The sequence below is a fragment of the Myodes glareolus genome, chromosome 19, assembly GCF_982192425.1.
Source record: "Myodes glareolus chromosome 19, mMyoGla1.1, whole genome shotgun sequence".
NCBI lineage: Eukaryota > Metazoa > Chordata > Mammalia > Rodentia > Cricetidae > Myodes > Myodes glareolus.
Window position 1 is genome coordinate 63,559,467 of NC_142044.1, and position 13,533 is coordinate 63,572,999.

Genomic DNA, 13,533 nt, shown 5'->3' on the forward strand with positions numbered 1-13,533 from the left:
ACAGAGCAAAGGATGCTGGTCATCTAGAAGACAGCAAACATATGTGCACTTATTTCAATCTACTCATAAATGTATGTAGGCCCAGTAGGTGTAGGCAGTTGTCACCAAGCCTTATTATCTGAGTTTTATCTGCAGGACCTACATGAAATAAAAAGAAAACCAGCTCTTGCAAGCTATCCTCGGGCCTCTACATGCACAGCATGGCTGGTGTGTGCGCATACATTTTATTGAGCCAAAATAAAGAGAGCACGCAAACAGCTCAAGTCTGTGGCAAGGATTTAAGCATGCTAACACATGCAGAGTAGCCACAACCAGACCAACACAGAAAGTGCTGTCGAGAGGAGCCATAGAAGTGAGTGCTGCAGTTAGAAACCGCTCTTGTCGACCGGGGAACACTGGGTAGTGAGTGCATAACAAACGATCAGACCATTAAAGGTTTTAGGGAGCCCCTCGACGTACCAGGACCTAATGATGTAAAGGGTGTCATTCATTGCAGTAGTCATGGTGTCTCTGTCCTTTGTTTCACTAGTGAGAAAGCAGAGTCAAGGGAAAACTAAACAACGTCTTGATCAGGCAATCACTAAGCAGGGATTCAATCTGGTGCTGGGGAACCAGCAATGAGAAAAGTTTGCCCCCGAGGGACTTAGGGGTTAGGTTAGGGTTAGTAAGTCAACAAGATCATTCTGTAAGTTATGGCAGCCTCTGTGAAGGAAACTGCAAGGCTGTGTGACAGATGGAGCCTGGTTATGTGACAGGGGGTACATCTCTGAGGAAAATGAGTCGAGGTGAGCCTGGCTGGCCCTGGAGGACCCGCTGCCAGAGGGTGGGAGGGTGATAGGACAACCCTGAAGCTTTAGACTAGCCCTGAACAAAGGTGGCGGCCAAAGGGAGGATGTCCCTGCTACCTCCCTGCCCCATAAGACAGGACTCAGCAGGGTAAGAGAGGGCGGGGTAGGGCAAGGGGTCTGATTTCCTTTTAGTTCAGAGGTGGAGGCAGAGCTCTGGCCCTTGACTTCAGGGTCAAAAGCCCCACCTTCTGGCCTGTGTGAAAATTACAGAAGGCAAGTGGGCCAGAGCCAGAGCTTCTGAGGCTGTTCTGGGCAGACCTTGCTACCAGGCACCGGTCTTCCAGCTCATAGCTCTCCCCGCACTGGTGTAAGAAGTGCGAATGGGCGACCAGGCAAATGGGCCCTGGAGCAGCCGGAGAAAAAGCATCCAACTAAGAAACAGCATTAGCAGACCCTTGTGGGGCCTGCAGTTGGCCTGGAAGGGGAATAAAGTGGACAGGAAACCACAAAAACACACATACAGAGACAGAAGTCATACAGGCACATCAAATTAGCAGGACACTCGATGGGTATGACCTCATCTAATTCTTGCCACGCCTCTGTGAAGTAGATTCTGTCATCCCATTTCACAGTTGAGAAACTGAGGCTTAGAGAAGCCATGCCCCAGGTCAACCAGCCAGAACAGTAGGCTCGTGGAGATGCCAGCCGCTGAGGTCAGGTGTGTCTGATCCAGATGGGATGGCTCTTGGGAGCCCTGGCTTCCCTGTCTCATACAGATCCCACCCTCTCTTCCTATCCTCCAGATGTAGTCTCTGCTTCTCTCTGCTCTTTAACATCGGTGGTTCATACACTTGGGAGAAAGAGGTTTGTCTTAAAAGTCCTGATATGTGATAAATTGTTTAAATCTCTTTCTGAGTAAGTATACAAAGCACACAAATTTGCACAGTGTAAACAGACATAGCTGGGGGATAAGATGGTTCTATCACTGTGCAAACATGTAAAGTACACTTCACACAAACAGAGTCTGCTTACACAAATTAGGAGGACTACCACGTCACTCCGTGACACAGTCCTAAGGGACCACCGTGTCCACATGTTCTATCTTCAACCAAAATATCTTTATGTGTGAGTGTGTCTGCATGTGTGTGTATGCGAGTGTGAATGGAAATGCAAGTGTGTATATGTGAATAGGAATGCAGATGAGTGTTAATTGTTGTATGTGAATGCATGAATGTATATGTGTGTATGATTGTGTATGTATATGTGTATGTGAATGCATGTGAGCATGTGAGTGTGAATGTGAATGTATGCGTATGTGTGACTGTGCATGTATGTGTGTGTATGTGTGACTGTGTATGTGTTTGTGCATGTGTGACTGTGTATGCATGTGTGTCAGGGAGTTAGCATGTGAGTGTGATTATATTGGCTGGAAGTATTTTCTTCATAAGAGACAAAATGACAAAAATGCAAGAAACAAACATCTGAGAAAATGTTCTATAATTGCAATCATTTTTTTCTATCAAAAGCATCTTAATTTTTCCTGTCTGCTTGCTTTTCTGCTCCTATGCTTGGCACCCAACCAGGGACCTCACCTACATTAGGCAGGTGTTTCTACCTTCAGAGGACACCCCAGGCTATCCAGCTGAGCCCTATACCAGTTTTGTTTCTTTGTTTTTTGTTGTTGTTGTTGTTGTTGTTGTTGTTGTTTTCTTGTTTCTCCCAGAGTCCCGACTCCAGCACTGAGGACTGAACTCAGGGCACACTGGACATGCCAGGCAAGCATTCTATCAATGAAGTTACAACCTAGCCCTTTTGTCAAGAAAAAATGTCCCTTGATATTCCTCTTAATTACACATCTAAGTCCAAGGTTGGAGAAGAAGATAGATCCAAACAAAGACTTAATTAGGGCTTGTTCCAGTGCAATCTAGAAGCACTTCCTGTGAAAGAGATGGGGGCGGGCTTCTTTGTTATGCCGCAAAGGTTAAGCAGGTGCATGATTTGTTTTCAGCCCTTGCCAAGTCACAGCTAAGGAGATGATAGAATGCAACTGTCTTTGTTCACAGCATGCTGCCAGCCTGAAACACTGCGTGTCACAGGAAAGAAAACCAAATGCCACACACACATCCCGAGAGCCAGCTCTTGACTGAGAATCCCTCCCCCTCGCCATCAGCATCACCCAGAGAGCTTCCTTGTGCCCTGCTCATTGACACCTTGCTCCAGACAGCGACTCTGAGATGAAGTGTGAGTACAGAGGCAAAGACCTGCCCCACCCCCGCCTTCTTTGTAACCCTGATTGAGATGTCTAGACAGAAGCAGAGGAGGGGAAAGGGAAGCAGAACAAACAGAAAAACAGGTCATAGAAAGTGGGGCCAGAGGAAAGGCACTGTGGGATTACAGGACCCGAGGGGAAGCATATCGGGAATTTGCAAGAAGCAGGTGTTCCCAGAGGATCTCTTGCCAAAGCTCTTGATACCAAATCTGAGCCCTTTTATGTTATGCTAAACACAGCTTTCTTATCTGTTTCTAACCAAGCCTAACCCTGCTCAGAAATGCTTGTTTAAAGTCGTTTCATTCCCTATCTTATCTTCTTGGGATAAGATCTGCTGCACTCAGGCAGGAAGTTCTTGGCTCACTTCTAGCCCTCGGGCCTGGCCTGGCCTTAAGGTGGCAGCAAATCCAACCCCTGTAGAGCTCAGAGGCTGTGTGTGTGTGTGTGTGTGTGTGTGTGTGTGTGTGCGAGTATATAACAACTCTGTGCTAGAGCATTTACCTAGGTGGTCAGGCCCTAGGTTTGATTCCAGCACATATATCCCACCTTCACATCTATAATTCCACACACTTATTTTTTTAATAAAGATTTATTTATTATGAATACAGTGTTCTGTCTGCGTGTGTGCCTGCAGGCCAGAAGAGGGCACCAGATCTCATTATAGGTGGTTGTGAGACACTGTGTGGTTGTTGGGAATTGAATTCAGGACCTCTGCTTTTAACCTCTGAGTCTTCTCTCCAGCCCAACACACTCAACTTTTAAACCCATCATTTTGTCATTTGTCTTCAATGTACATGAGCCCTTTTACAGACTACCTTCCCTTCACCTGTTAATAAGTGGACCGTTTAGAAACTAAAGATGCTTGTGATAGATCCGTGGCTAAGAGCACTGTGATAGCCAAGCTTTTGCGTGTGCGTGTGCATGTGTGTTGGCCCTCCATGGATGAAAAGAAAAGAAAAGTTTAATATTTGCCTTTCGACTTTTAGGTGAAAGGCAAGAGGAGTTGATGCTGCCTTCTTGTACGCACCTGGCAGTTCTGAGCATCACCCAGCAACTGGCTGCAGAGAACTACTAGGGCATAGGTAGTGGGCTTCGCATGCCGTCTCCTTACAGTGTGGGAATGCGGTGGGCACAGGACTGGGCAGGGATCTGATCTGGGTAAGCCCTCTGCTCCTCCTGAGTTTCCATGTACACTACCAGCAAGGGGGAAGTACAGGAGACAGACATGCTGAGTACATGTCTGTGCCTCTACCTTTGGACACAGTCAATGCTGGGGACCACTGGGACCTCAGGATGTCCAGGCAGATGCTGCCATTGCTGCTGATATTAGGGTGACAGGTTTTGGTAGTGAAAGCAACCTTTGGGAAGGCTAACCTGTGAAAGACTCCCCGCTGGGCGTCTTCCCTCGGGAGAGACCCCCATGTCCAAAGATCAGTCGAAAGCACGCAGCCGGATGCAAAATGCAAGAGGTTTATTTGGGGTACACAGGCACCTGTGGGCGACAAGGTCTCTCGGAGAACTTGCGCGCCTGCAGGTTGGGGGTGAGGGGTTTTTGTAGGAGAGCAAAAAGCGAGGTTTACAGAAGCAAGAAGCAGGGTGGTGAATTTTTAACCTAGATAACAATGAGGGGACTTCTCAGCGGTTTATTGTTCCTCTCATCCTGCCTTCCCCTTTCCTGGCTGGCGACCAGATGTCTGATAGCATAGCCCCTGATTCGTGACGAGCCCCGCTTTCTACGTGACTCAGGCCTCGCAATCTTCTCTTTCTTTGTTTCTATGGCCAGTTCATAAATTCCCTGTTTTGCAGCCAGATAAGGCTGTCCTTGCTCTAACCTCAGGTAGGTATCTTTGCTCAGCGGAGGCCTTTTATGGAGCTTGTTATTTGTTCAGCATTCCAGGAGGTCCTGAGCTAAGTTTGTTATTTGCTCATCCTTTGCAAGAACGGTATGACTGTGGTTAAAGCGAATTGGGGTCCTTCATTCCCCAATTTTTTTTTTTTTAGTGTCTAGTTCTAACCATAGAACTAGATTTCAGTATCCTCTTGACCCTAAAAAAAAACATTGTGTTGGAGGTGCAACATCAAAACCTGAACAGCACCTGTTCTTTTTCTAATAAAGGCAATATTAGTAGCAGAAGCAAAGTTAGGAGTGGTCCCATAAGGGAGGATATCAAAGTAGTCATCCAGGGAGATCTATTCGCATAATCCTCCATCCTTTAAGAATAACAAATCTAATTTCCTTCTATCCTGTAAGACCATTTCTGAGAGGGAAGTCAATGACTCTTCGAGTTTGGAAACAGATTGTTTTAAAGCCCTCAAATCTTAATACATTGAAGTACTGAGGGGCCTGCATTAGGGCAGCGGTACCTGTCCCAACACCGGCAGCTTCTCTAAGGCCCAGGATTACTGCTAGTGTCAGAGAAATAGGTTCTCGTCGAAAGCGAGATGGGTGCCTGTCAAACTCATACCAGTTGTGCAAGCACATAGTAATCTTTGGTTACGTCAAAAATTAACATTGACATGCAAGGCATCAAACCTGTACTACAAACCCATCATCTATCTAAACCAGGAACCAAGTACCAAGTGTCAGGAGTCTTAGGGCCCTTTAGAGTCTCATTACATAACCTCAGTAAAAGTCTGTCTATGATTAGTCCTCTAAACCCAAGCCTTTTGACTGGTAGCTTTGTCAAAAGCCTCGGATACTGTAGTTTGGGTAGTTCAGGAGCTCGCTTCATGTGGGGGGCGTGGATCCAGGCAGAGATGCATACTTCTTTCAGTTGTTTTCAGATCTGATGTCTCTCCATTTCAAGGACCTTTAGACAGGGAAAATAAAGGTCTAGAAAGAATAACATCAGGATTACACATTTTATCCAACTCAGTGAGCAGTGGTAGTTCTCCACATAGGATCTCATAGGGGATGAGTTTAAATCGCCCCTGGGGTATTCCAAACCTGGAACAGGGCAAAAGGGAAGGAGGGCTGTCCAGTCATTTCCGCAGGTCTCTTTTAGAATTCTATTTATCCTTTCTATCTGTCCTGACTCTGGGGTCGGTAAGCACAATGTAATTTCCAATAGATCCCCAATTGGGCGGCCAGTCCCTGACTTACCTGGGCAACAAATGCAGGTCCATTATCAGATCCAATTACCTTGGGTATCCCAAACCTTGGGAAGATTTCTTCTTTGATCTTCTTAGCCACCGCATTGGCTGTCTCAGTCCTGATAGGAAAAGCTTCTACCCAGCCTGAAAAGGTATCTATAAAAACTAATAAGTACTTGTTGCCATATCTTGGCTGGCTTAATTTCTGCAAAATATACTTTCCAATAGGCTCCAGGCCAATCGCCCCTGAGCCTCTTCCCAGGAGCATATATGGAGTGTCCTGCATTAATCATAGCACAGTCCTTGCAGTTTTTGACTACTTCTTCTGTCAAGACAGAGAGTCTGTCGTCTGATTTTCTTTCAGCCACAGCATCTCAAGCTTTTTGGTGTCTTGGACAAGTATATGTCTTTTCCTGCAGATGTTCTGTATATTGCTCCATGAATATGAGCAGTGGCAAAAGCATACCTGCTGCCAGTGTAGATGCTGAGACTTCTCCCTCTGTCATTCGTATCCAAGCAGCAAGTCCGGCTTTTTGTGCCAACGTCCTTCAGGGAGGCTATGCCCAGGCCATTTGTTTCCCATCCACCACTGCTGTCCCCGCCTTCCGCTTACCTTCGATCACGAAACAGCTGCCATCCGTACACCAGCTCGGACTTTCAGGCCACGGCTGATCCTTCAGATCATTTCTGGTGCCAGCTTCTCAGCGCATTGATGAGTAGACGAGATGTCATCAGTCTCAGGCAGTAGGGTAGCGGGATGGAGGACAGCAGGGGGAGCGAAGGTCACTGGTTCAGTCAACAAAAGGCTTTAATCATCTCCAGCCTGGTTTGAGTAAACCCCATCTGGGCCTTCAGCTTCATTAGCAAGTCTCCTTCTAATAAAGATAGGACGCTCGGGGATAGCCAGGAAGGTATGAATCACTTGTCCTCTCCCCAAATCTACAGTTCGTGAGGTGGTCCACAGATACTGTTTCTATCCAGTTGCTCCAATTATTAAAGTCTTTTATTCTCTCCCCTCTAATCATCTTTTGCTAGGGTCAGTACCTTAGAGTCCCTTCCTTTCTTCTTTGGGCAATTTCTTGCCCAATGTTCTTTTTCTTTGCAATAAGCACATCGTCCTTTGTCCAAGGGGTGCCTGTCCATGTTCATCTTTGGTCTTCTGTTGCCCAGGTTCCCTATCTGTCTATGTTCTATCTTTTCTTTCTCTCCTACCATTGCGGCCAAAATTCTATCAAATTTCTCTTTTGTCTGTGATCCCTCCAGTCCTCTTTCTTCTGCCTCCATTTTTTCTCTCTCATGCTTCTCTTTCTCCGTCTCTTATTTATGAAACATTTTCTCTGCCTCCTTTAAATGCTCAAGAAACATAGATGGCAGAGCCCTGCGGTGATGGACTGTCAGCTGCTCCCTACCTGCTTTAAGTTTGACCTTAAAAACATACATGGGGACCTAGATAAGGCCCATCTGTTTACATATTTTTTAACCAAAATTTTTCCTTGCTTTTAGACAACATAGCAAAAATTTCTCTTGCTTTTAGACAACATAAAAACTCTTACCAAAGTCTTTCTTGTGGTTTTTCTCAGTGGGGATATATGGCTATGTTTTAAACTAGAACAGCATACAAGAACAGCATATAAAATCCTATACCAGTGTGAAACATTTGAGATCAGCGATAGGCTCTTTTTTAAAAAAAATAAAACATTAACCAATGATAATTTTTAAACAAGAACAGCACATACCAGTACGAAACATTTGAGACCAGCAATTTTTTTTAACATTAACCGACAATAATTTGTAACCAGCCCCTATTAATGATGACAGATATTTATAATAGTTATAACCCATAGGATCTGAAAGAGCTCTTTAAGGCTGAGAGCCAAACTTGGGGTGAGGATACACATTTCAAGGCTGTCAAGGCCTGTGCCACAAAGACCTTGTCCCTCCTCATTTGAGCTGGCATGTAGCACAACAATCAAAGACATACAGCACTTCCACCTAGACACAGCATGCCAAGAATATCTCTGTTCCCACCCATTCCTAAGGAAGGAAAAGGCAAAATAGAGTAAGAGATAAGAGATTGAAGGTCATCTCTGCTGCCTCTATATGAATCTTCCACAGCAGGACATTCAGCATCTACTGGGTCATCTTTTTTTTTTTTCTTTATTTCTCTTGTCAGTCTTGCTGGCACCCAAATGTATGTCAGCATTCCTAGAAAAACATAAACAAAACTCTCCTCCCAAATTAATATTTAAGAGTATTAAAAATCTCAGTGTAAAAATTCAGCACAATCAGTACTGGAAGTAGGCTGGTTTTGAACTTAGAGACCTGCATGTCTCTGTTTCAAAGAGCAAATCTTGTTTGCCTGTGCCAATACAGCAGGCCTTAGAATTAAACCGTTTTAAATCTGGCACAGATGAGATTATTGCTCCAAAAATATGAGAAAACCGTTTTCCTGTTCCCAGCCTGGAGTCCTAAGATGACACAGTCACTGGGAATCGAACTTACAACCTCTGGAAGAGAAGGCAGTGCTCTTAACCTCTGAGCCATCTCTTCAGCTCCGCTATTCAGATGAAAAAAAGCCTCTAAGTCTAGCATTGTTTATCTTATCTTATCCGTTGCCTGAGGCAATAGGTCCGCCTCTGTTACCTAGGATACGGGTAACCAGCAGCAGACGGCGGCGGCTTCGACAACTCCGCCTCTGAGGCACGGCCCACTGTGGCGCTCAAACAAAGGCATGGCCCCGCCCGGGCCTTGCGCGTTTCTGCCGGCGATCTGTGCACCCTGAATGAGCCCGCCCATGTTGCTATGGAAACGCGGCTTTCCGCACAGCCCGTGCTCAGGTGCAGAACAGGTCCTCCGAAAACCGCAACCCTGCCAGAAGGCCGGGACACATAGCCTCTGATGTCAGTCACTTTAGCCCGCCCAAGCCGCCACAGTGACCTGGCTTTTCGTAGACGCCTCTGCGGACTCCAGCAAATTCCCGCCAGCATCTGGTTAGCATGGCCACGCCTCCCGGACGAGCCAGCACTCTCCCGTGCTGTTCTGCACCTTCCTCCCGAGCAGCCGGGACCATAGGCGTGTGCCACCGCGCCTGGCCCAACTCCGTGTCAGTTAGCCACTGCAACGGTTGCCCAGTATTTCAAACATACATATGAGAGCCAGGCATAGAGCTCTCCCATCAAAATTAGGCGAGAATCACCTCAAAAACTCTGTGGCTCTTTAAGAACAGGGAAGGCAGTTGTCAGAGGGGACGGAAGCCACAGTTTCCCGTACCCCATCGTCCTCATAGTCCCGCCTTCAGTTACCTCATTTTTTTCTGCTGTTTTTTCAAATTCCTCCTGCACTGAACTTAAGGGATTTTTCTTCCCCGTTGCTTTTTGTACCTTCTTCCAGATACCTTAACTTTGATTCTTTAAACAAACAGACAAACCATATGCTGCACAATAGAACAGACTGACAATCAAACACACTGCTCAAACGGAGGCTATTACAAAGAGGCTCCGGACACCTCGGCCCCCCAAACGAACCTCGTACCTCGGACAAAAGTCCGACTCTGGTCGTGGGTTCAGACAAACGAACCTCGTACCTCGGACAAAAGTCCGACTCTGGTCGTGGGTTCAGACAAATGAGCCTGAAAATTCGAGCTCCCAAATTCCCGCGGGACGTCTCCCGGGGTGCGGGGGGGAAAGTCTGAGCTCGTCAGCTCCTCTCCAAGGCCCGCCAAATACAAATCGACCCAGCTGAATCGTACAAATTCAAATTCGCAGCGCAACAATCAGACGCAAACGACGCAGGACATACAACATAGAACATAAAACATAGAACATAGAATTCTGGCCAGCTCACCTCACCTCCCGGCAGTGATTCGGTGGTCTCTGGGATAGGGGCCTCAACTTCCCGGCCAATGCACCAAATGAAAGACTCCCCGCTGGGCGTCTTCCCTCGGGAGAGACCCCCATGTCCAAAGATCAGTCGAAAGCACGCAGCTGGATGCAAAATGCAAGAGGTTTATTTGGGGTACACAGGCACCTGTGGGCGACAAGGTCTCTCGGAGAACTTGCGCGCCTGCAGGTTGGGGGTGAGGGGTTTTTGTAGGAGAGCAAAAAGCGAGGTTTACAGAAGCAAGAAGCAGGGTGGTGAATTTTTAACCTAGATAACAATGAGGGGACTTCTCAGCGGTTTATTGTTCCTCTCATCCTGCCTTCCCCTTTCCTGGCTGGCGACCAGATGTCTGATAGCATAGCCCCTGATTCGTGACGAGCCCCGCTTTCTACGTGACTCAGGCCTCGCAATCTTCTCTTTCTTTGTTTCTATGGCCAGTTCATAAATTCCCTGTTTTGCAGCCAGATAAGGCTGTCCTTGCTCTAACCTCAGGTAGGTATCTTTGCTCAGCGGAGGCCTTTTATGGAGCTTGTTATTTGTTCAGCATTCCAGGAGGTCCTGAGCTAAGTTTGTTATTTGCTCATCCTTTGCAAGAACGGTATGACTGTGGTTAAAGCGAATTGGGGTCCTTCACCTGTAAGGGAGTGGATGGTCAGGAAAAAACCACCTTCCTGGTAAGGACTGTCCTTATTGCAGAACACTGAGTAAGAGGGTCCCTCTGTGAACCAGGCAGTTCCTTCTGGACCCAATTCAGCGCCATGTTCCCACCGCTCAGGCCAACCCAGGGCTGCCCAAGGCAGTGGCTGAGCCACAACTCTGTGTGGTTTCTTTGTCAGCTTGAGTCATCTGAGATGAGGGGTTCCTCCCCATCAGACTGGCCCATAGGCAAGCCTGAGAGGCACCATCCTGATTGGTTGGTAGGAAGACTTAACCTATTGTGGGTGGTGCCCCCTTGGGCAGGTGGTCCTGGGTTACATAAGAAAATAGACTGAAGAAATGATGAGAGATCCAGCCAGCCAGCTGCTAAGTAACCTCCTCCGTGATTTCTGCTTCAGTTCCTGCCTCCAGGTCCCTACCTGACTCTGCACACACCTTTTATCCCAGCACTCAGGAGGCAGAGACAGGCAGATCTCTGTGAGTTTGGAGCCAGCCTGGTCTACAGAGAGAGTTCCAGGATGGCAAGGACAACATTAACACATACACACACACACACACACACACACACACACACACACACCAATTACCAATGTGTTTCGCTGGGTTGTGTGGTTTCCTACAAATACAACTTCAATTGGCCCGCACAATGACAATCTCCCCTTCTTGAATGGCTCACAAAGCAAAAGCCTGGGCATGGTTCCTCCTCTGCACAGTGAAAAGTCCGTGTCTTTTTCATTGCTTTTCTTTTTCCAGTGCTGAGGACCAAATCAAAGTGTTTGGTTGGAACCTCACCCCCTGCACCATCCAGAAAGCCCCATTCCTGTCTCTCTCCCTCTCCAAACCCTGCCCGCTTAGAGAGTCTCCAACAAAGGAAAGGTGTCAAAAAGCCTTATTTTTGGTGGCTATTGCAGCTTACTCCTCTGAAGTTGCCAGTCACCCAAGTCCTGGCCTAAGCCGTACTTGGATACAAACCCATGGTTTGCGTGGCTGACATGTCATTACCCCTTGTCTACAACCTAGAAAATCTTCCTGCTTTCTTCAGGGGAGCGACTTCTCTGGCCCCAATCTCTGGGACCCCAGGGCCCACCCGGGAATGGCATTGTTCAAATAAACCTGTTGTTAGACTTTTTCCATTCGGCTTCTCCTGGCTTGCTGTATCAGTAAATCTATTGTGGGGGTGGGGCAGAAAACCTTTTACCAAGACCTTGGACTAGCGAGGCAAGCTTTCTACCCTTGAGCTACACCCCCAGTTCCACAATTTCCCCTTTGAAGTCTGTCCGTGGTACACATAAGTTTTCTGAACAACTCGCACAACATAAGGACAACAGCTGTGACGACGACCTGCCGCTAGAAGCCTGACGCCTGGCACAGACACACATCCAGTCGGGCCACGCCTCCTTCCCGTGCTACAGCCCCTGGGCCTTTTTATTTTGCAGATGATAAGAAAGAAAGGAGACTGGGTCAGCCATCTGCACTGGAGCCAGGGGACTGAACACAGAACGTGTCTCTTATCGCTCGTACCACACAGAAAAGGCCAGACTTTCTCCGGTCTCTTCTGCACCTCGATAGAAAACAGGAGCAAGTATTTGCCAGATTCACCAGAAACTGCAAAGGGAAAAAAAGTCCAACTTAGGGCTGTGGTGTAGCTTAGAGGTAGAAGAATTGCTAACACGGGCAAGGTTTGGGGTTGACTTTTAGCACGTGGGTCACGAGACTCTAGTCTTGGAACACTTTGGAGTCAGGCATGGTGGATCATGCCCAGAATCCCAGCACTGAGAGGCTAAGGCAGAGAGGTGGGGAGCTGTGGGCCAGGCTACATAGTGTGGCCCTGTTAAAACAGCCAAAACCCTCAGCTGTGTCTAGGGAAGGTGAACGGGGCTGGAGTAAACCCCTTACAGTTACAACGTATCTACGCATCAGTCTGTCTCCCCAGAACTTTTCACCCTTAGCCTCAGAAGAGGGGAGTTGAAGAGAGACTTAAAGTCCTACAAACCAGTTTTCTAATGTCATTTTCCCCCACAGCAACCCAGAAAAGAGTCATCCAGCCGTTCCTGGATACCTTTCCTGACAGAGTCACACTGACAGTGGCAGCCGATTCCAGGAATCAGCTGGCCTCATGCTTGCCCAGCGGTTCTCAGCCTTCCCAATGGTGCAGCCACACGCCCAGCTTCCCCATGGAACTCCAGTTCTCTGGTCCTCATACTCACCTGGCGTGTCACCCTCAGTCATTTCCTCGGTGCCTGGTGGGATCATTTTAGTTATAGCTGGCAACTTTCTCATTGTGCAGAATTCCCAGAGATAATGTTTGATGGGAGCTTCCAGCTTCTTCCTGTACAATCTGGAAAGCCCCATTCCCCCCCACCCTTCCCCCACCTCCCGGTCTCTCACTGTCTGTCTCTGTCTCTCCAAACCCCGCACCCCACTCAGAGAATCTCCAACAAAGAAAAGGCACCATAAAGCCCAGTTCCACATTCTTGGCAACTATGCAGCTTCCTTCCCTGTTGCCCCCAGCAGCCCAAACCCCACCTAAGGTGTCTGTCAGCTTTTGACCATACTTGGGCACAACCCAGCCTGTGGTGAACACATCATCGCCCCTCACATACAACCTATAAAGTCTCCCTGATTTAGCTAGGGGGTGCAACTCCTCGGGCCTCAGTCTCTGTGACCAGAGAAATCGCCTGGGAGTTACTTTGCTCAAATAAACCTGCTGTCATACTTTTTGGTTTGGCTTCATCTGGCCTACTGCATCAGCAGAGAAACTTATTATCAGGAGGCAGGAAACCTATGAGATAGGAGCGCAAATTCCCGCTTCTTCCTGCCATTTCTACAGAAACAAATGTGTCTATG

At 47.6% G+C, this 13,533-nt stretch overlaps 1 long non-coding RNA gene across 1 annotated transcript; it reads right to left on the reverse strand.

Annotated features, from left to right (window-relative positions):
* Positions 1-4,511: 4,511 nt before the first annotated feature.
* On the reverse strand, positions 4,512-9,389 carry LOC148119027 (uncharacterized). The gene is made up of 2 exons (XR_015735704.1): positions 6,161-9,389; positions 4,512-5,890 (listed from the first exon to the last, which is right to left on the reverse strand). It is a non-coding gene; the product is annotated as an uncharacterized LOC148119027 (long non-coding RNA).
* Between the last annotated feature and the right edge of the window lie 4,144 nt (positions 9,390-13,533).